Source organism: Notamacropus eugenii, chromosome 1 (assembly GCF_028372415.1).
Source record: "Notamacropus eugenii isolate mMacEug1 chromosome 1, mMacEug1.pri_v2, whole genome shotgun sequence".
Classification (NCBI taxonomy): Eukaryota; Metazoa; Chordata; class Mammalia; order Diprotodontia; family Macropodidae; genus Notamacropus; species Notamacropus eugenii.
Genome location: NC_092872.1, coordinates 752,904,449 through 752,928,065, shown reverse-complemented (window position 1 = coordinate 752,928,065; position 23,617 = coordinate 752,904,449). Strand labels below are relative to the sequence as shown.

Below are 23,617 nucleotides of genomic sequence, written 5' to 3'. Positions count from 1 at the left end.
ATTTGCAGAGAAACTATAATAACTAAGTTATTGTTCTCTTGTAAAGAAAGCATAGAAAACAATGCAATCAACATTTTTTCATTATCGTAGATTTTTAAGGTATCTAGACCATTGTGTTATCAGCAGCTTTTTGAAATAGGACTTAAAATCATCATTACTCCCCTTAAATATGCCCTGGCAATAATGACAATATACAAAATTCTGTAGCAATATTTGGAGAATGAGGTGGAAATATAAGTATTATCATAAAAACGTAGGTGAACTTTTATATGGAATACTACATATTGCGTAATGTGAATGGTTTTTCTTGTTCACCTACCAACATTACTGGGAGGAAGGGAATACATACAAAGCAGTCATTTTACACATGAAAATCAAGATGACAGTCAATAAGCTCTGTGGTCCAGTGGATAAGGTAATGGAACCATAAAGATCTGATCACAAATTTTGTCTCCGTGGAGCCAAAATGGCTGAGAGAATCCGCGAAGTTGGCTGAGTTCTCCCCAGTTTCCCTCAGAAATAATATTGAATCAAGATTCTAAAAGAATTCTAGAGTGACAGAATCCACAAAAATCACAGAGTGAAACAATTTTCGAGTTTAAGGTGACTTAGAGGGACTTCAGGAAAGCTTTTATCACAGGAATAAAAAGGACGTGGAGCTCAATGCAGGAAATATCTGTGTAAGTCAGTGGGAGTCTCTTAGTCGTAGCACAGATTAGAACTGCTCTTAAAACAGCAGGTAAGGGGTACAGCAGGCCAGCTGTGAGACCTCCAACCCCAGTGCATCAGGCAAACTATCAGCCCCAGAACCCAGGGCAAAAAGCTGCAACTCAGCTAGGCCACCCTAACACAGTGGGTAAGCTTCAAGTGACAGAACCTCTGGAACAGAAAGCCAATGACTGAATGCGTGGTTCCCCTACCAGAAGCTTGGGATAGTGCCCTAGGAATAGAGTTCAAATTCAAAAAAATAAGCAAAAAACAAAAACAAATAGCCATAACTATAGAAAGATACTATAATGACAGGGAAGATCCAAACACAAACTCTTTTAACCTTGTCCCTCCCTGAAACTGTTTGCTCCTAATTACTCCTTCCTCCCATTTGCCCTCCCTTCTATCATTCCCTTCACATCCCACCTATCCCCTTCTCCCCTAGTTTCCTATAATGTAAGATAGGTTTTCATACCAAATTGAAAGTGCATGTTATTCCCTCCTTAAGGTAAATGTGATGACAGTAAGCTTCATTTTTTCTCTTTCACCTCCCTGCTTTTCCCCTCCATTGAAAAAGCTTTTTCTTGCCTATTTTATGAGAGATAATTTGCTCCATTCTATTTCTCCCTTTCTCCTCCCATTATACTCCTCTTTCACTCCTTAATTTTATTTTTTTATATCATCCCTTCTTATTCAACTCACCTTGTGCTCTCTGTCAATATGTATATAATCCCTCCAACTAATCAAATACTGAGAAAAGTCTCAAGAGTTGCAAATATTATCTTTCCATGTGGGAATATAAACAGTTCAACTTTAGTAAGTCCCTTATGATTTCTCTTTCCTGTTTACCTTTTCATGCTTCTCTTGATTCTTGTGTTTGAAAGTCAAATTTTCTGTTCAGCTCTGATCTTTTTATCAAGAATATTTGAAAGTCCTGTATTTAATTGAATGATCATTTTCTCCCTGAGGTATTCTACTCACGTTTTCTGGATAGGTGATTCTTGGTTTTAATTCTAGTTCCTTTGAGTTCTGGAATGTCGTATTCCAAGCCCTTTGATCCCATTATGTAGAAGCTGCTAGATCTTGTGTAATCCTGATTGTATTTCCACAATACTCAAACTGTTTCTTTCTGGTGGCTTGCAATATTTTCTTCTTGATTTGAGAACTCTGGAATTTGGCTACAATATTCTTTGGAGTTTTTTCTTTTGGGATCTCTTTCAGGAGGTGATTGGTGAATTCTTTCAAAATTTATTTTGCTCTCTGCTTCCAGAATATCAGGGCCTTTTTCCTCGACAATTTCATGAGAAAAGATGTATAGGCTCTTTTTTTGATCATGACTTTCAGGTAGTCCCATAATTTTTAAATTGTCTCTCCTTGATCTATTTTCCAGGTCAGTTGTTTCTCCAATGCAGTCTTTCACATTGTCTGCTATTTATTCATTCCCTTGGTTTTGTTTTGTAATTTCTTGATTTTTCTTAAAGTCATTAGCTTCCATCTGCTCCATTCTAATCTTTAAGGAATTATTTTCTTCAGTAAGCATTTGGATCTCCTTTTCCATCTGGTCAGTTCTGCTTTTTAGGGCATTCTTCTCCTCATTGGCTTCTTGAACCTCTTTTGCCAATTGAGTTAGCCTATTTTTCAAGGTGTTATTTTCTTCAGCATGTTTTTGGGCCTCCTTTAGCAAGGTGTTGACCTGTTTTTCAAGCATTTCTTGCATCTCTCTCATTTATCTTCCCAGTTTTTCCTCCACCTGTCTAGCTTGATTTTCGAAATCCTCTTTGAGCTCTTCCATGGCCTGAGCCCACTGAATATTTGTTTTGCCTGTTTGGGGTACAGAAGCCTTGATTTCTATGTCTTTCTCTGATGGTAAGCATTGTTCTTCCTCATCTGACAGGAAGGGAGGAGATATCTGTTCACCAAGAAAGTAGCCTTCTATGGTCTTATTTTTTTTCCCTTTTCTGGGAATTTTCCCAATAGGTTACTTGACTTCTGAGTGTCCTCTCCACACCCACTTAGCCTCCAGATCCACCCAGCCTCCACCCAGCCAGCGCTTGGAGTCTGAGATTGAAATGCTGCCTCCCAGCCTTAGGGCTTTGGCAGGGCGGGGCTGCTATTCAGTGTGAGATTAAGTTCAGGTGCTCAGGTTGGGGCAGGGCTGCCCGCATGTGGCTCAGTTACCTCAGGGGGTTTATGCAGAGACCTTCAACAATGGATCTGAGCTCCTGCCTGCTCTGGGATCCTTTGTCTGCTGCTGCCTCTGCTGCTGCTTCCCGAGGGGGCCTGAGTTATGGGGGCACCCCACTCCCCTCTCCACGAACTGAAAAGCCCCTCTCACTGACCTTTGCCGCATGTGAGTGGAAGGACTTGCTTGGCCTGCTGGAGATTTTGTCCCTGAAGCCTGGTCGGATCTGCTCCTCTCTGTGCAGCACAGCCAAGCCAGGGCTGGGGTCTGCTCCGGGTCTGGTGCATGAGGGACCTTTCAGGTCAGTTTTTCAGGTCTCTCTGGAACAGAAATCTCCTCTGCTCCATTGTTGTGTGGCTTCTTCTGCTCCCAAATTTGTTGGGAGTTCTTCTTTATAGGTATTTTATGGGCTGTGAGATTGGAGCTAGCGTATGTGTATCTTTCTACCCCGCCATCTTGGCTCCTCCTGTGTCAGGTATATCCATTCAAGCATTTTTGATGAAAAGATCAAAGCTGAATAAAAAATTTGACTTTCAAATACCAGAATCAAGAGACTCATGAAAAGGAAAGCAAGAAAGAGAAAGCATAAGCTACTTATTAAAGTTGAACATTTTACATTCCCACATGGAAAGATAGTACTTGTAACTCATGAGACCTTTCTCAGTATTAGAGTATTTGGAAGAAATCAAAAGATAGATTGATAGAAAGAAAGAAAGAAAGAAAGAAAGAAAGAAAGAAAGAAAGAAAGAAAGAAAGAAAGAAAGAAGGAAAGAAAGAAAGAAGGAAAGAAAGAAAGAAGGAAAGAAAGAAAGAAGGAAGGAAGGAAGGAAAGAAGGAAGGAAGGAAGGAAGGAAGGAAGGAAGGAAGGAAGGAAGGAAGGAAGGAAGGAAGGAAGGAAGGAAGGAAGGAAGGAAAGAGAAAGAAACAAAGAAAGAAAGAAACAAAGAAAGAAAAAAGAAAGAAACAAAGAAGGGAGAGGACAAGCTGAGTTACTCAGCTGACTGGGTCCCCACTGAGGCAGGCACCTCAGTCTGTTCACGGATTGTGTTCATACTTCATTTTCGAAGAAGACTATGCCATCAGAGAAATGATGACATGACTTGCACTTGACTTTGTTTTAAGTGAGGGAGGGCTGCGCAAGGTCACCAGTCTCACTTTGTCCTCCTGAGCCTTTAGATAGATAGATAGATAGATAGATAGATAGATAGATAGATAGATAGATAGATAGATAGATAAATGGATGGATGGATGGATGGATAGATAGACAGACAGACAGATAGATATGGCAGATATGGCACAGGTTGAGTTGAATATGAAGGGATGATGTCTAAAAATTAAAATTAAGGAGTGAGAGTGAAATATATTAGGAGAAGGAAAAAGGGAGAGATAGAATGGGGCAAATTATTTCACATAAAAGAGGCAAGAATAAAAGTTTCACAATGGAGGGGAAGAGGGGGGAGGTGAGAAGGAAGGATTGAACCTTACCCTCATTAGATTTGGCTCGAGAAGGGAATAACATACACCCTCATTTGGGTCTCTTACCCTACAGGAAAGTAGGAGGAAAGGGGTATCGGGAGGGGTGGGATGATAGAAGAGAGGACAGATTTGGGGAGGGGGTACTCAGAAGCAAAGACTTTTGGAAAGGGACAGAATCAGAGAAAATTAAATAAGGGGTGGGATAGAATGGAGAGAAATATAGTTAGTCTTTCACAATACGACTACTATGGCGGTGTTCTGCATAACTACAAATGCATAATGGAGGTGGACTGAGAGGGAAGAAGGGAGAGAATTTGGAATTCAAAGTTTTAAAAAAAAATAGTTTTTACATGCAACTGCCAAATAAGATATACAGGCAATAAGGTATAGAAATCTATCTTGCCCTTCAAGAAAGTAAAGGGAAAAAGGATGAGAGGGAAAGGATAATAAAAGGGAGGGCAGACTCGGGGAAGAGATAATCAGAATACATGCCATTTCAGGGTGAGGGTGAGGGTAAAGATGTGGAAAATTTTTCAACTCAAAATCTTCTGGAAATGAATGTGCCTCTGTCTGAAAAAAAAGAAAGAAATTTAAAAAGAGAGAAATTTTCAGGAAAACATGGCCTGTCCCTGTGGGTCAGCTGGGAGGCATCTCGCAGGTGCAGAGAAGGGTGCTGTGGCCTTTGGGTGTTAGTGATAGGGGTTGGAATCAAAGGGTAGGGAACGGGTCCCACCACTACTCTCTTCTTATTTTCTGGCTGCTGGAAAGGAGCAGCAGGCTCAGTGAGGCTCTCCTCCACTTGACCTTCTGACAAACATTGGCTCCAGAGCAGCCTCACTGTCCCTCTACCATTAGTACGTAGACTTCTCTTTAGTGAAGAACTGGGGTGTTTGCCATATGACAACAGCCTTCTCCATGGCTACTTGCTTCTACCAGGCTTCTTTAGTTTCAAAATAAACAATATTACTGGAACCTCTGAAGATTCTAGAATAGGGAAGAATTCTTTAGGTCAATCAGCCTGAAGAAATGGTGCCCTGTTCATTCTTTCTAGCACTGGAGAATATAAATTTAGATTGAGGTTTCTTGTGAACTCATGAAAGAAACTGAGAGTAGCTGGCTATGACAACTGAATTGTAGCTGCATATGCCAATTTTGCTGTTACAGAATCAAAGAATCTTCTTGATGGCAGAGGACATTTACAAGTCCCTATTTGGATTGGACTATTTGATGAGTGGCGTTTAATCGAAAAGTAGTTGTAGGTCCACAAGGAGACAAAAGTAAAATGATGGTTGTTGCCTCAGTAGTATTATTCTGTGGAGCATTCAAGGTGGGGGCAGTAGTGGTGAAATAGGAGCATTCAGTCTTGGAATTTTTGTAGATAATCTTCTTCACTGATTCAGTTGGTGGCCACAAGCCATATTGGGAAAACAGGAGTATGAAACGAAATAAATAAACGTTAACAGGTTCAAGACCTTGTTTCTATTACTAGTTATGACACTGCTCAATCATTGCTCCTGCAGTGTTGTAACAATGGGTCCATATTTTATGTAAATATGTAGAAATTTCCTTTGAAAACCAAAGACAATAACCTTCTTGTAACTGAACTTCATTATGATCCTTCAAGTAATTCTTTTTCTTGTCTTAGTCTCTACCTCACACTGAAAACAAGCGTCAGGGGTAACTGAATTAAGACTGTGTACGTTACAAGTTCTGTAGCCGTAAGAGTAATTGTACAATTCCTAGAAACAGTTTTCTCAGGACTTGAGCTTTACCAGATGTTCAAAATTCACCAAAGTCCTATTAGAAAGATCATGCTTTCAGAGAAGCACCTTGTATCACTCTGATGATAATAGCCATGTACAGACATGAACAGTAATATGATTCTGAGGAATGGTTTCCACGCAATCTGGTATTACTCTTATTTTTTATTCTTTCTTTAGCATTTTATTTTTCCCCAGGTAAACAATCTTTAACATTGATTTTTTAAAAATTTGAGCTCCAAATCTCTCTCTTCCTCCCTTGCCTTTCCATTGAGAAGGCAAATAATTCAATACATGTTTTACATATGTGGTCATGCAAAACATTTTCATAGTAGTCATGTTGTGACGAAAACATAGCCAAAAATAAACAGTAAAAAATAAAGTTAGAAAAATGAGTTTCAATCTGTCTTCAAACACCATCAGTACTCTCTCTGGGTATAAATAGCATTTTTCTTCATAATGTTTCAGAGTTGTCTTGGATTATTATAATGCTGAGAAGAGAGAAATCATTTAGAGTTGATCAACACACAATATTGCTTTTAGTTTTGTACATAGTACATTTCACCTTGCATCAGCTCATGTAAGTCTTTCAAGGTTTTTCTGAGTGCATCTTGCACACCATTTCTTCTAGCACAAGATGATTTCATTATAACCACATACAATAATATTTTTAGCCATTTCCCCATTTGTAGGTTTCCCTTCAATTTCTAATTTGAAAGTGATCAGAAAAGAGCTGCTATAAATAATTTTGTACAAATAAGTTCTTTTATTTTCTAAATATCCCTTATGACATACAGACCTAATAGTGGTATTGCTCAGACAAAAAAGTATGCATGGTTTTATAGTCCTCTGTGCATAGTTCCAAATTGTTCTATAGAATGATTAAATCACTTCAAAACTCTACCAGCAATGCATTGCTATCTCTTTTTTCCCCCATATCCCCTCCAACATTGGTCATTTTCCTTTTCTATCATTTAATCAATCTAATAGGTATGAAATAGTACATCAGAAGTGTTTTAATTTGCAATTCTCCACTCAATAGTGAGTGAGAGCATTGTTTTCCATAAGACTATAGACAACTTTGAATAATGTATCTGAAAACTGTTCATATCTTTTATTCATTTCTCAATTGGCAAATAGCTTTTTTTTGTGATAAATTTGACTCAACTTTCCACATGTTTGAGAAATGAGCTTTCTTAGAGAAACTTGTTTCTAATTTTTTTCAGTTACTATTGATAACTATATTCCCTCCATCTTCTTAACTCCTGATTATTCTGTTCTTTCTCCCTTTTTACTCTGACCCTCCTAAAAATATGTTTTACCTATGACTATTCCCTCCCTCAGTCTCCCATCCTTTCTATCATATTCCCCCTGCCTCTCTGTTATTTTTTCCCTCCTGCTTGCTCGTAGGGTAAGATAGACTTCTAAATCTAATTGTGTCTGTCATTTCATATTTAAATTAATTCTGATGAGTGTAAGATCCACTTACTCCCTCTCACTTTCTCCCTCTTCCCTTCCACTGGGAAAGCTTGTTCTTTTTTATTTTATGAGATAACTTATTCCATTCATCAATTACTTTTCTCTTTCTCCAATACATTTTTCTCACTTCATATTTAATTTTTGTAGCTATCATCCCTTCCTATTCAACTCACACCTCTGCTTTTACATATTTCTTCTAACTATCTGAATAATGAAAAAGTTCTTATGAGTTACTAGTGTCATCTTTCCATGTAGGAATGTGAAGAGTTCAATCTTATTAAATCACTTGTGACTTCCCTTTCCTGTTTACCCATGTATATTTCTCTTGACTTTTATGTTTTATAGTCATATTTTCTATTCAGCTGTGGTCTTTTCATCAAGAAGCCTTGAAAGTCCTCTCTTTCATTGAATGTTTATCATTTCTTAGAAAGGATGATACCCAATTTTGCTTGCTAAATGATTTTTAATTTAATCTTACCTCCTTTGCCCTCAGGAATATCACATTTCAAGCCTTCTAACTCTATAAGGCAGAAGCTGCTAAATCTTGTGTTATCCTGACTGTGACTCCATAATATCTGAATAGTTTCCGGCTATTTGCAAAATTTTCTTCCTGACAAGGGCGCTCCTGTATTTGGTTATAATATTCCTAAAAGTTTCCATAATTTTGGGGTCTCTTTCAGGAGGTGATTGGTGAATTCTTTCCGTTTCTATTTTGCCCTCTGGTTCTAGAATATCAGGGCAATTTTTCTTTTATATTTCTTGAAAGGTAATGTGCAGGTTTTTTTTCTTTAATATGACTTTCAGGTAGTCCAATCATTTTGAAATTATCTCTGCTGCATCTCTTTTCCAAGTCAATTTTATTTCTAATAAGATTTTTCATAGTCTTCTTTTTTCTTCTTTTGCTTACTTTCCATTGTTTCTTCATTTCTCATAAAGCCATTAGTTTCCATTTGTTCAATTAGAATTTTTAATAAATCATTTTCTTCACTGGAATTTTGTACCTCCTTATCCATTTGGCCAGTTTCACTTTTTAAGGAGATTTTTTTCTTCAGTGAGATTTTGTGCCTCATTTTCCATTTAACTAAAGAAATTCTCCATATTTGATTTTTGAATCTCTTTTACCATTTGACATAATCTGTTTTTAAGGAGTTATTTCATTCATTATATGTTTCTGTGTGTCTCATTTACCAAAGTATTGACTTGTTTTTCATGATTTTCTTGCATAAGTTTCATTTCTCTTCCCAAATTTTCCCCTACCTCCCTTACTTGATTTTCACAATCCCTTTTTTGTTCTTCTGTAACTTGAGACTGATTCACCTTTTTCTTGGAGGCTTTGGGTATAGGAACTTTGACTTCATTAACTTATGTTTATTTGGATCTTTCTTATCATCATAGTAACTTTTATGGTTAGATTTTTTTTCCTGTTGTTTGCTTATTTTTTCCAAGTTATGACTCGACTTTTAACTTTTTATTAAAGTAGAACTCTGCTTTCAGAGAGGAGGGCACACTTCCCTAAGCTTTCGAGTTATTATGCAGATGTTTTCAGAGATATTTCTAGGGAACTGTAAGTCTTCCATTCTTCCAAGGTGATATAATCAAGGAGAAATGTGTTTCCTACTCTCCTATCCTGTGCTCTTGTCTGTGAGTGACTACAAGCACTCTTTTCTGCCCTGTAATTGTGAGAAAACTACCCACTCCATTATGGCTACAATTTCTAGTGTACTAATGCTCCTCCTCACCCTGGGACTGTTCTCCCCCCCATCTTGGATTATGACTCAACTCTGAGTACGGGTAGAGCAACAGAGTTCTGCCCCCAGTGTCAGCAAAGAGACCCCTGTGATCTCCTTCTGATCAGTTTTTAAACCTCCTTATCATCTGTGGGCTGTGAGCTCTGGAAGCAGCCACTGACACTGATGATTCAGTGAGGCCCAAGGCCTGCTTCTTATTTGCTGTGGCCAAGTCTGCACTGGCACAGCCTTTGCTGGACTGAGCTCCTTTCACCCAGGCCTAATAGATATTTCCTGCTGAGCTTCTAAGTTGTCTTTGGAGTTTGTGGGCTGAGAGGTCTGGAAGCCACCACTGCTGCTACTGACTCAGTTGCTCTGTGGCCTCTTCCTGGTTTGCTTAGGTCCAGCCTGCACTGGAGTCCCTCTCTTCCCTAGCAAAATAGTCCTTTCCTGCCAACCTTCTAAGTTGTCTTGAGCTTTAATCCATCTTTCATATTGCTTTAATCCATCTTCTTCTTGTGAGTTCTACTGCTCTAGAATTTGTTTAGAGTCATTATTTAAGGGTACTTAGAGGATTTTAGTGGGGAGAGCTCAAGAGAATCCCTGCCTTTAATCTGCCACCTTGGCTCTGTCCCCTCTTCTGATTCTATTCCTATAATATCATTCAAGATATTGTCTTTGGAAGAAATAGAGAATCATGATAGTTATTCTTCTGGAATGATATAGGGTCTTTTGTGGGGAGAATGATCATCAAGTGTTTATCTAAAAGTCATACCTATCATAAACTCTTTGTAAGACTGTCATCACATGTAAAAAGAATATGTGAGCTACAAGGTGTTCATCATATGACAATTTCATCATTTACTGTGAGATGATGAGAAGCATCCAGAAGGCCATGATATTATTTATTCACTGGAAACATATATGGCAGCATTCAAATGTGAGACTTAACTACTGCCATAAGTATTGTTAATAAAAGCGAAGATAAGGATGTAAGGAGTCCATCTGAAGAAAAACTATTTAAATTATTAGATAAAAGTGAACTAAGCAGCTACATATGGTTGAGCGAGGCCTTATAGAGAAAATCCTTTATTAGCAAGAGTAAGGAGAAGTGAGAGCTTTCACAGGTATAAAGACTCTTAAACTTTTAATTTGAACGGGAATTTAGTGGAGATAAAAAAAAAAAAAACCTGTCCTTTTAAATAGTCTGTGACCAGTACAGGGGGAAAGGAAGTGGACAGCAGCGGAGTGAAATATCTCAGAAAAAGTCTCCTGTAACTGAAGTAAAACCTTCAAGAGAATTAGGTAGTGGAATTGAAGCTCAGAAAATAGGTGAAGTCTGTCAGAATGCAAGAGAAGAGGATATGAGGAGGATATCAAAAGCAAAGTTGAGATGAAAAATAAATATGGATTTGAAGAGAGAGGGTTCCTTGGAAGAAAGGAAATTCTTCACCTGGCATCATCACTGAATACTTCAGATGGAGAGACTGACTCTCCAATTACAGTACCACTATTACTTACAAAGGATAACCTATCTCCATGGCATAAGAAAAGCAATTCTTCTGTTCGGGATTACAGCTTAAGAGAAAACATTAGCCAGTATGGACAAATATATGATTTAATATCAGTGAAAGTTAATTTAAGCGAATTTTTACACTAAAATTTTACAATTAAAAATGGGTATCATTTCAGTATCTTTTCTCATATACTAACTTGAGCAAGGTTATTGTTAACCATAATTTTCATACTGCTTAGTAACTCCTTGGACTTTACAACACAATAAACAAGGACATTTTAAAAAGCTAGGCTACAATTTAAATTTGTATGTCATACTGTGGAAATGAAATTCAATATTTAATACAGTGACATGCTGAGATAGCATGGGTGCTCCCATAAGGAATGGAAGTTGGCAGACTTGGATCGACTAGTCATTTTACGACTAACTTGTATTGAGGTTTTGGGCATGTAACAGTTTGGGGGGCATGTAAAAGTTTTTTTTAATTTATTCAGTGTTTAGTAAAGTCAAGATCCTTAATTGAAAGCTGCTATGTGTTTCAAAAAAATCACAGTTATATTCTAAATATTAAATATTTGTGATGGCAAATAAATTTTAAAAAATTATCAAGGAAAACTGTCCTCATATTCTAATACCAGACAGTCAAATAATCATTGAAAGAATTCACAAATCACCTCCAAGTAACATTGTTGCCAAATTTCAGAACAATCAAGTCAAAGAGAAAGTGGTGAAAGCCACCAGAAAAAAATGCAAATATTAAGGAGCTAGAATCAGCACGACTTAGCAGTTTCTACATTAAACAATTAGAGAGTTTGGATTATGATATTCTGGAAGTACAAGGAATCAGAATTACAACCAAAAATCAACTACCTAGCAAAAAAAAGCATAATCATTCAGGGCAAAGAAGGACATTCATTGAAATAGGGAACTTTCAAATCTTCTTGATAAAAAGAACAAAGCTGAACAGAAAAAAAAATGATCATAAAATACAAAATTTAAGAGAAAAATAAAAATGCAAACAAGGAACAAAGAAACACAACATTAACAAGGTTAAACTGTTTATTTCTGGGCATGACCAGAGGACACATGTAACTTTTAAAAACTGTATCTCTATTAGGGCAGTTAGAAGGAATACACATAGAGTGTGAATAGAAGTTGACTGGGATGTAATGATTAAAAAGGAGTGAAGAAAGGACTGTATTGGGAGAAGAAGAAAGAGGGAGGCATAATAAGGTAAATGAAATCACATTAAGAAGCATGAAAGACCTATTACTGTAAAGGGAAAGAAGGAAAGGTTAAGCACTGTGTGAAACATATTCTCATTGAATGTAGTTTACACACTAAGTTGGGTAAAGAAATCTATCTTATAAGGAAGTAAGAGGAGAAGGGAGAATGAAAAGGTGTGTGTGTGTGTGTGTGTGTGTGTGTGTGTGTGTGTGTTGGGGGAGGTAATGGAAGATAAGGCAGCTTGAGGGAGGAGATAATAAAAATCAAAACACTGTAGAGGAGGGAAAGGGTGAAAGGAGAGAGAAAAAAAGCATAAACCAGAAAAATAAATAGAATGGAGGGCCATACACAGTAATCATAACTGAATGTGAATGGGATAAATTTTCCCATAAAATGGAATCAGATAACACAGTGGGTTAAAAATCAGAATCCTACAATATTTAGTTTACAAAAAATTTGTAGAAGATATATAGTGTAAAGGTAAAAGGCTGGAGCAGAATGTATTATGCTTCACCTGAAGTTAGAGTGAGAGCGAACGAGCGAGCAAGCGAGAGAGAGAGAGAGAGAGAGAGAGAGAGAGAGAGAGAGAGAGAGAGAGAGAGAGAGAGAGAGAGAGAGCATGCATAGCAATACTGATTTCAAAGAAAAAGGAAAAAAAATACATATAATTAAAAGAGACATGTAAGGAAACTACATATTGCAAAAGATACCATAGATAATGAAATAAAGTCAATACTAAACATATATAAACCAAGTGGTATAGCTTCTGATTTCTTAGCATTCAAGTTAAGTGAGGTACAGGAAGAAATAGAAAGCAAAACTATACTAATGAGGGACCTCAAGCTCCCCCTCTCAGAGCTACATAAATCTAACCACCAAATAAATGAGAAAGAAGTTAAGAAGGCAGAGAGAATTAGAAAAGTTAGATAGGCAAGACCTCTGGAGAAAACTTAAAGGGAAAACAAAACTATTCCAAACCCCATCTGTCTTACTTCTGGTTTCCCCCTAGTTACTAGGCTCACGTGACTCTAGAGAATGAGCAAGCCCCTTTAAGTAGTGGGTTGGAATCTTCTATGCCACCACACTTTCTATTTTCTCTAGTGCTGCCAAGTCCTATGCCTCATCCAGTGTGCACAAGTGCCTTTGTCTCCCAACTAAATTTAGGATACAATAGCAATGACATCCAATTAAGGCTTCAGGTTACAAAGTGAAGAAAAGTGTCACTTGATTAATTTGATTAATTAAGCCTTTCCCAGACTTGGTCTGCCTACCTCAAAGACTCCTACGATGAAGAAGTCAGGTTGATTCATAACTGACCTGTGAAGTAATTATTAAACAAATAAAATAATTTATTCTTCTTACAGGTTTCCTAATATCAGAAGCACACTCACTAACAGAACACATAAGCTGTCCTGATTTTCTATTTCATTTGTTTGAATCATCTTGTAAAACATTTGAAGACGATGTTAATTAATTAACTCAGCTTGCATGGCCTGAGGGAGGACCTAACTATTAAATCTGTAGAAATAAGAGTTTAATTGTAATGTGCATGGAGTCCCTGATCTGCCACTCAGAAGATTGTAAAGGTGGTATGTTACGTCCTTTTTCTGAAAGTAAAGGAAGACCATTTTTAGACACAGAAAACCTGGATTGTATGCTTGCTGACCTCAGATTCTTATAATCTTGGTGATCAGAAGGAAATTATGACAGGTGTCAGAGCTTCAGTTTCTTTATTTCCAAAAAGAGGGTGATGTATTTCACACTGTCATTACCTATTTCAGCAGCTCTCATGAGAAGAATGACTTATGAATACCATGGCGCCAAAGCAAGGATTTGTCATAGTATGTGTATGAAAATATTCTCTATTTTAGAAGCAGGAGTAATAAATGATTAAACAAATTCTGGACTTGGAGTAAACTTTTATTGTTGTTCATTTGTTAGGTTATGTCCATCTCTCTGTTACCCCATAAACCGTAACACTACAGTAGCTTTTATCCTCTACTGTCTCCCCAAAACTGTCGAAGCTCATATTTGTTGCTTACACTACACATTATATCCATCTGATATTCTGCTGTCCCTTTTCCTTTTGTCTTGGATCTTTCCCAACATCAGAATCTTTTCCAATGAATCTAATAATCTCATTTTGTGGTCAAAATTATTTTACATTCAGGTCCACTGTTTGACCTTCCGCAATATCGGCCGTGAGTTAATTGAATCTCTCTTTCTATCTCTTCATTGCTGTGTTTTCTTGGTAGCACATAAAAATGCTGATGTTTTATGTGGATTTTATCCTACAGCTTTGCTGAAATTAATAATGATTTTAACTTTTTAATATTGATTTTCTAGGATTCCCTAAGTATGCCATCACTTCATTTTCAAGAGTTATGTTGCTGCCTCATTGGTTATGTTTTTTTTTATTCCTCCAATCCCTTTTTCTTATCTTTTTGCTATAATAATATTTCTAGTATAATATTGAATAATACTGGTGATAATGAAGCTCCTTGCTTTACTTCACATGGCAGAAAAGATTGAAAAAGGAAAAATTTCCTATTCTATTAATTTGGGAATTTTATTTTTCATAAATACTTATCCACTTACTTAGATTTTAAGTTTTACTGGCATATGGATGTGCAAAATAAATCCAAATATTTACTTTAAATTCATGTTAATATATTATGCATTAATACCTTGACTTTTGGATATAAGCAATAGGTTTTTCTCTTTCTTTAAAAAGTAAATTAACCAATCTTTTGTCTGATTTATTTTTCTATAAAATCGGCTCATAGTTTCATTTATTAGTTCATTTTTAAAAATTATTTCACTTTTATCAATCTTTCCTTTGACTTTTAGGATTTTTGTTTAGTGTTTAGACATATTTGACTTGTTCTTTTTTCTACTTCATTTTTTAAATTGTGCTCCCAATTTATTCATCTGCGTGGTTCTATCTTTTATTGTGTGTAAATATTTAAGAAATAAATATTCCCTTAAGTAGTTCGTTTGCTGAATTCCACAAGTTTAGACATGTTGTGTCATTGTGGTCATTCTCTTCAATGAAATTATACATTGTTTCCATGATTTGCCCTTTGATTTGTTCACTCTTTAATTTGAGATTATTTAGTTCTCTATTAACTTCTAATTTATGCTTCAATTGCACTTTATTAAATTAATTTTTATTGCATTATGATCTGAACAGGTTGCAATTACTATTTTTGCTTTCCTGCATTTGTTTATGAGTTTTATATTCCTTTATGCAGTATAAACTTTGTAAAGGTGGCTTTCATATTATATTGTGTTCATCCTTCATTGCCAAAGAAGACCAAAGAAAACCCTGTCATCAAAGGAATGATGACATGACTTGCACTTGACTTTGTTTTGAGTGAGGTAGGGCTATGCAGGTCACTAGCCTCACTTCTCCTCCAGAGCCATCTGAATCCAGTGATATTCATCAGGATGACTGGAGATGACCCAGGATGCAATGGGAGACCTTGACCCCTTTAAGCCAAAGTCTATTTAGGAACTCACTTAGGGTGAGGTAATGCCCATTCAGTAAATAGGTCTGTTTAAGAAGTAGTCAGGACATGGCTCCTTTAATGAGGCCAAGAAAAAGAAAAAAGTAACACATCAGGCTGGGTGGAAAATAGCAACAGTTACTTTTGATAATCACTCTAAAGTTAGGAGGGTCCAGAGGAGCCCTTAGGCAGGGGCCCATTGTTCTCCCAGTTTGAGAGTGTAGTAGGTTTAAGGTTTTGGGAGAGGACAGGATAGAAGAAAGGAGAGTAGAGGACAGCAGAGAAGAGCAGAGGGGTGGGGAAGGGAGAGGAGCAGAGGAGAGGAGAGGAGAGTAGAGGGGAAAGGAGCCAGTAAAACCCAAGTCAACTGGGCATTTTTTGGCAATCCAAATTTACCTTCCTTTGGAGAGGAGGAGGAAGGGGAGGGAGAGGCAGCCAGCAGAGGAGGAGTTGAGTTAGCCATCTGGCTGGGTCCATTCAGACAGCTGCGTCTACTCACTGCCTCATTAAAGGGGCCATGCCCTGGCTACTTCTTAAACAGGGCTATTCAATGAATGGGCATTGCCTGACCCTAAATGAGCACCTGCAAAGACCTTGGCCTTAAGGGCCCAAGGTCTCCCAGTGCACCCTGGGTCACGTCCAGTTATCCTAATGAATATCTGGTCACTGGGTTCAAACGGCTCTGGAGAAGTAAGGCTGGTGATCTGCACAGCCCTACCTCTCTCAAAACAAAGTCAAGTGTAAGTCATGTCATCATTCTTGTGATGGAGTGGTCTTCTCTGGCAACAAAGGAGGAATGCAATTCATATTATATACACACAGAAAGATAGACAGGCAGGTATATACACACATGCATGTATACATGTACATGCATATATTCACACACACATGCATAGATTCGTACATGTATATTTACACACATATACACATGAACACACACTTACATACATACTCATATATATGTGCATACATATACACATGAACATGCATGCATATCTATATACACACATACATATATTATGTGTATGTATGTATATGTGTATGTACATGTGTATGTATATATGTGTAAGTGTATATGTGTGTATATTTATATCTACCTGTATCTATGTATCTCTGTCTAGATATAAATATAGATATATTCCCTTTCACTACCCTAACACTAAGAAAGGTGTCATGAGTTACGAATATCATCTTTCCATGTAGGAATATAAACACTTTAACTTCAAATGGCTTCTCTTTCCTGTTTACCTTTCATTTTTCTCTTGATTCTTGTATTTAAAAGTCAAAGTTTTTATTCAGTTCTGGTCTTCTCAGTAGAATGCTTGGAGCTACTCTATTTTGTTGAAGTTCCATTTTACTCCTTAATATTATACTCAGTATTGTTGGGTAGAAGATTCTTGTTTTTAGTCATAGTTCCTCTGATTTCTGGAACATTACATTCCAAGCCATCCAGTCTTATTGTAGAAGCTTCTAAATCCTGTGTTATCCTGATTGTGTTTACACAATACTTGAATTGTTTCTATCTGGTCGCTTGTGATATTTTCTTTTTGTCCTGGGACTTCTAGAAATTAGCTACCATATTTCTAGGAATTTTTCCTTGGGGATCCCTTTCAGGAGGTTATCTCTCAGTAGACTCTTTCAATTTCTATTTTAGCCTCCAGTTCTAAAATATCAGGGCAGTTTTCCTTGATAATTTCTTGAAATGGTGTCTAGGGTTCTTTTCTTATCATGATTTTCAGGTAGATGCATGCACTTTAAATTATCTCTCCTGGATCTAGTTTACTGGTTAGTTGTTTTGGTAATGGGTCATTTGACATGGTTTTCTACTTCTTCATTCTTTTGGTTTTCTTTTATAATTTCTTTATTTCTCATAAACTTATTAACTTCCATTTGCTCCATTCTAATTTTGAAGGAATTATTTTCTTCAGTGAGCTTTTGGAACTCCTTTTCCATTTAGTGAATTCTGTTTTCTAAGGCATTCTCTTCAATGCCTTTTTAGATCTGATTTTGCCATTTGGGTTAGCCAGTTTAATATTTAAAAACATTTAAAGGTGTTATTTCCTTCAACATTCTTAGGGGTCTCTTTTAGCCAGGTGTTTACTTATTTTTCATGATTTTCTTGAATTGCTCTTTTCTCTCTTCCCAATTTTTCCTTTACTTATCTTACTTAATTTTAAAAATCCTTTAGGAGCTCTTCCATGGTCTGCAACAATTTCATATTTCATTAGAGGCTTTGGATGTAGGAGCCTTTATCTTTCTGTCTTTCTCTGTTAGTATGCTTTGATCTTCATCGTAAGAAAATAGCTTTTCACCAAGAAAGTAGCCTCCAATGCAGCTTCTAAAACTGTTCTAAAACTGAGATGCAGCAAAGAATGGATTAATTCTTTGCTGCCTGTGATAAGTTTTGCCTAATAATTAACACCAAGAAAACACAGGTGCTCCATCAACCACCACCACATCATCCATACATGGAACCACTGGTTGCAACAAATGGAGAAGTTTTGAATGTTGTGGATAAGTTCACTTACCTTGGTAGTGTCTTTCCAGGGATGTACACGTAGACAATGAAGTTGATGCACTTGTTGCCAGAGCTAGTTCAGTGTTTGGGAGGCTCCAAAGAAAAGTTTGGGAGAGAAAAGATATTAGACTGACTACCAGACTGAAGGTATACAGAGCCATTGTACTAAACTCATTGTTATATGCTTGTGAAACATGGATAGTTTACCAGTGTCTTGCCAGGAAATTGAATCGCTTCCATTTAAACTGTATTAGGAAGATTCTGAGGACCACCTGGCAGGATAAGGTACCAGACACTGAAGTCCTTGCTCCAGCTGAACTGCCAAGTATTAAACTATGTTTCAGAGAGCTCAACTCTGATGTGCTGGCCACTTTGTTAGAATACAAAATGCATACTGAACAGAAAGACTATTTTATGAAGAACTCGCATGGGGCAGGCAGTCATGCAGTGATCAGAAGAAGCGATACACGGACACTCTCAAGGTCTCTCTCAAGAACTTTGGATTTGACTGTGCAACATGGGAGACACTGACACAGGATCGTTAAGCATGGCATGCCCACATCAACAAGGGTACTGTGCTCTTTGAGAAAAGTAGATTTGAGACAGCAAAAAGTAAACCAAGGATGCACAAATTTGGAATATTCTCCCCAAATATTCACACAGACTGTCTGTGTTCAACCTGTGGTAGAGCTTTCTGAGTTCATATTGTTCTGATCAGCCACAATTGGGCACACTGAAATTTCACCTTATCATGTTGATATCATTTTGGTCCTCTCCTCTTTGAAGAAGAAGGACAACAACCAACCAACCTTCTACAGTTTTATTTCCCCCACTTTTTGGTCATTTTTCCAGTCAGTTACTTGCCCTTTGAGTTCCTTATTAAAGAGGGAGGGTGCATTGCTCCAAGTTTCAGGGGCTTTGTGCAGCTACTTTCAGACATATAGCTTAGGACTTGTAAATTCTCAGTTCCTCCAAAGTAGTATGATCAAAGGGTCGTTGCTCACTCCTTTCCTGGACTGAACTCTGGTGTGTGAGAAACCACAGGTACTCTTCTCTGCCCTGGATCTGTGAGTAGGATTCCCTCTACATAGTCCAGCTGCTTAGCTCTGCCAAATCAGGGCTGTTCTTGAACCAGGGCCACCACACAGGACTGAAACCAAGAACAGGAGCTCCATTCCCCAACCATCTTCATGCTGAGAGTTGAAGAAGTAGCCATCTTTGCTGTAGCAGTGGGTCCCACTCCTCTGGGACTGAGGCTGTGGCAAAATCACGTTCCTCTATTATCCAGGTAAGAGAGCTTTCCCATAGACCTTTGAAGCCGTGACAGCTTGGCCCATCCTGGGCTGCACTTCACTCTGAACCTTCCTGTCAGCCTTCTACTTTATCTTGGGCTGGAAATCTGTTTCACTCAGTAATTTTGTGCCTTATGTTTCTCTAGAATTTGCACATAGTAATTTTTTAAAATTTTATTCATTAATTTTATTTATTAATTTTTAGTTTTTCAACATTCACTTCCACAAGATTCTGAGTTAAAAAATTTCTCCGTCTCTTCCCTTCCCCCACCCCAAGACAGCATGCATTCTGATTAACCTTTCCCCCAATCTGCCCTCCCACCTATCAGATCCCTCTCCTCTTATCCCCATCATCTCTATTTTCTTGTAAGTCAAGAGGGTCTCCATATTCCATTGCCTATATATCTTATTTCCCAATTGCATGCAGAAACAATTTTTCACATTCGTTTTTAAAACGTTGAGTTCCAACTTTTCTCTCTTCTTCCCTACTCAACTATTCTCACTGAAAAAGCAAGTAATTCGACACAGGTTATATATGTATAGTTATGCAGGACACTTCCCTAGCAGTCATGTTGTGAATCACTAACTACATTTTCCTCTATCCTATCTTGTTCCCCATTTATTATATTCATTCTTTTTGACCTTGTCCCTCTCAAGTGTTTACTTCTAATTGCCACCTCCTCTCATTCATCCTCCTTTCTATCATCACCCACCCCCTGTTTATACCCTTCCCTGCTACTTTCCTGTAATGTAAGACAGCTCTCCATACTAAATTGAGTGTGCATATTATTCCCTCCTTAAGTCAAATGCTATAAGAGTAAGGTTCCCTTTTTCCCTGTCACCTCCTCCTTCTTTACTTCCATTGAAAAAAGCTTTCAGTTGCCTCTTTTATGAGAGAGATAATTGGTCCCATTCTATTTTTCCTTTTTCCTCCCAATATATCCCTCTCTTCCCCCTTGATTTTATTGCATTTAGATATCGTTTCTTCCTGTTCAACTCACCCTGTGCCCTCTGTGTATATGTATAGAATCCCTCAAACTACACTAAGAGTGAGAAAAATCTCAGGAGTTACAAATATTATCTTATCATGTAGGAAAGCAAACAGTTCAGCTTTAGTGAGTCCCTTATTATTTCTCTTTCCTGTGTACCATTTCATTCTTCTCTTGATTTTTGTTTGTTAAAGTCAAATTTTCTATTCAGCACTGGTCTTTTCATCAGGAATGCTGGAAAGTCCTCTACTTCATTGAATGACCATTTTCCCCAAGAAGTATGATGCTCAGTTTTGCTGAGTAGGTGATTCTTGGCTTTAATCTTAGGTCCTTAGAACTCTGGAACAGAATATTCCAAGTCCTCTGATCCCTTAATGTAGAAACTGCTAGATCTTGTGTTATTCTGATTGTGTTTCAACAATACACGGATTATTTCTTTCTGTCTGCTTGCAATATTTTCCCCTTGACCTGGCAGCTCTGAAATTTGGCTACAATATACCTAGGAGTTTTCCTTTTGTGACCTCAGGAGGTGATCAGTAGATTCTTTCAATATCTATTTTACCCTTTGGTTCTAGAATATCAGGACAGTTTTCCTTGATAAATTTTTAAAGTTGTTTTATTTGTTTTCAGTTTTCTACAATCACTTCCATATATCCTAGAATTATTGCCCTCCTTATTCCTCCCTCCCCATATCCTTCCCACTCCCTCTGTGAGATGGTGTGCAATCTTATATAGAGTTTACACACATATTCTTATTAAATACAATTTTACCTTAGTCATGTTGCATAGAAGAATTCAAATGAATGGAAGAAACCATAAAACTAAACAAACCATAACAAAACATAACACAAGAGAAAATGATCTGCATCATTCTGTGATCCAATTCCATAGTTCTTTCTCTGGATGTGGAAGGCATTTTGTATCAAAGGTCCATTGGGAATTTTTTAGGCCCTTGCATTGCTATGAAGGAGTAGGTCTACCAGAAAAATTCATCACACAGTGTTGTGGTTGCTGTGTACAAAGTTCTTCTGCTTCTTCTCCTTTCACTCAGCATCAGTTCATATAAGCCTTCCAGGCCTCTATGAAATCTTCCTGTTTATCATTTCTTATAGCACAAGAAGTATGCCATCGTATTCATATACAACAACTTATTTAGCCATTCCTCAATTTATGAGCAACTCCTTAATTTCCAGTTTTGTGCCATCACAAAGAGAGCTACTATAAATATTTTTGAACATATGGGATCCTTTCCCATTTTTATCATCTCTTGGTGATACAATCCTAGAAGCAGTATTGCTGGGTCAAAGGGTATGCACATTTTTGTAGCCCTTTAGGCATAGTTCCAAATTGTTCTCCAGAACGGTTAGATCAGCTCACAGTTCCACGAACAATGAATTAATGTTCCAACTCTCTCACATCTCCAACATTTATCATCTTCCTGTTCTGTCATGTTAGCCAATCTTATAGGTGTGATGTGGTATCTCAGAGCTGTTTTGATTGGAATCTCTCTAATCAATAGTGATTTAGAGCATTTTTTCATATGACTATAGATAGCTTTAATTTCTTCCTCTGAAAATTGCCTCTTCACATCCTCTCACCATTTTTCAACTGGGGAATGACTTGTAATCTTGTAAATTTAACTCCGATATCTATCTATTTTAGAAATGAGGCCTTTATCACAGACACTAGTTGCAAAAACTTTTCAATTTAATATAATTAAAATTATCCATTCTGAAGTTCATATTGTACTCTATCTCTTCCTTGGTCAAAAATTTCTCCATTCTCCATAAATTGGACAAATACAATATTCATTGCTCCCCTAACTTGTTTATAGTATCCGGCTTTTTACCTTTATCATGTATCCATTTGGACTTTATTCTTATGTATGCTAACAGACATTGGTCTATGCCTAGATTCTACCACATTGTTATCCAATTTTTCCAGCAATTTGTGTTGAAAGTGAGCTCTTATCCCGGAAGCTAGCATTCTTGGGTTTATGAAGCGCTAGATTGCTATATTCATTGACTACTGTGTCTATAGTACTTAACCTATTCCAGTGGCCTACCCCTCTATTTCTTAGCCAGTAACAGGTGCTTTTGATGATTGCTGTGTTATAATACAATTTGAGATCTGGTAGGGCTAGATCACCTTTTCTAGCATTTATTTTCATTAATTCTCTTGATATTCTGGACCTTTTGTTCCTCCAGATAAATTTTATATATCTATTAAAAATATGAAAGGGATATACAGAGAAAGAGAGAACAGGTACAAAGTAAATTATGTCATGATAAAAATGTGATTTAAGCATGTGAAAGGATTCTATAAGGATATGTGAAAAGGAGGAAACAGAAAATGGTAAATTACATCACAGGAATAAGTACAAAATTATATGGTAGTACAGGGAAAGAGTGGAGGGAGATGAGTATTGTATGAGATCTACTATCATCTTATTTGGTTCAAGGAGGGAACAACAAACTTAATTAAACTTATAAATTTAACTTGCTCTTTAGGCAGTAGGAGGGGAAGATGGAAAGAAAAGGGAAGGGAGGCTAAAAGGGAGGGAAGAAGTAGTAAGGGTAAAGGAAAGTAAAAAGGGGGGGTGGCTGAAGGAAGGAAAGGAAGACTGTGGGAAATGGTGGTAAAAAATTAAAACTATTGTGGAGGGGAAGCTAGAAGGGAGAACCTAAAGCACAAACGGTGGGAAAGAAGATGGAGGGAAAGACGCAGATAGTAATAATGTGAATGTGAATGGGTTGAATTCTCCCATAAAATGGAGACAGACAGCATAATGGACTAAAAGTCGTAATCCAAAAATATGTTTTCTACAAGAAACACATTTGAAATGGTTAGATATACACAGGAATGTAAAAGGTTGGAGCAGAATATATTGTGCTTCAGCTGATGTAAAAAAGCAGGGTAGCAATCCTAATCTCAGACAAAGCAAAAGTAGAAATAGAACTAACCAAAAGAGATAAGGAAAGAAACTACATTCTGTTAAAAATCACCATAGAAAATAAAGCAATATAATTACTAAACAGATGTTTTTCAGGTGGTATAGCATCCAGATTCTTAGAGAAGTTAAGGGAGTTACAGGAAAAAAAACAGCAAAATTACACTAGGGGGAGACCTCAACTTCCCCCTCTCTGAACTTTATAAAAGTAATCTTAAAAAAACAAGAAATAAATTAAGGATACGAATAAAATTCTGGGTAAGATAGACATGATACATCTCTGG

General features: G+C 37.2%; 1 pseudogene; it reads left to right on the top strand.

Moving 5' to 3' along the window:
- Positions 1 to 379: 379 nt before the first annotated feature.
- LOC140520545 (BTB/POZ domain-containing protein KCTD3-like) lies at positions 380 to 10,992 on the top strand (annotated as a pseudogene).
- Positions 10,993 to 23,617: the final 12,625 nt, after the last annotated feature.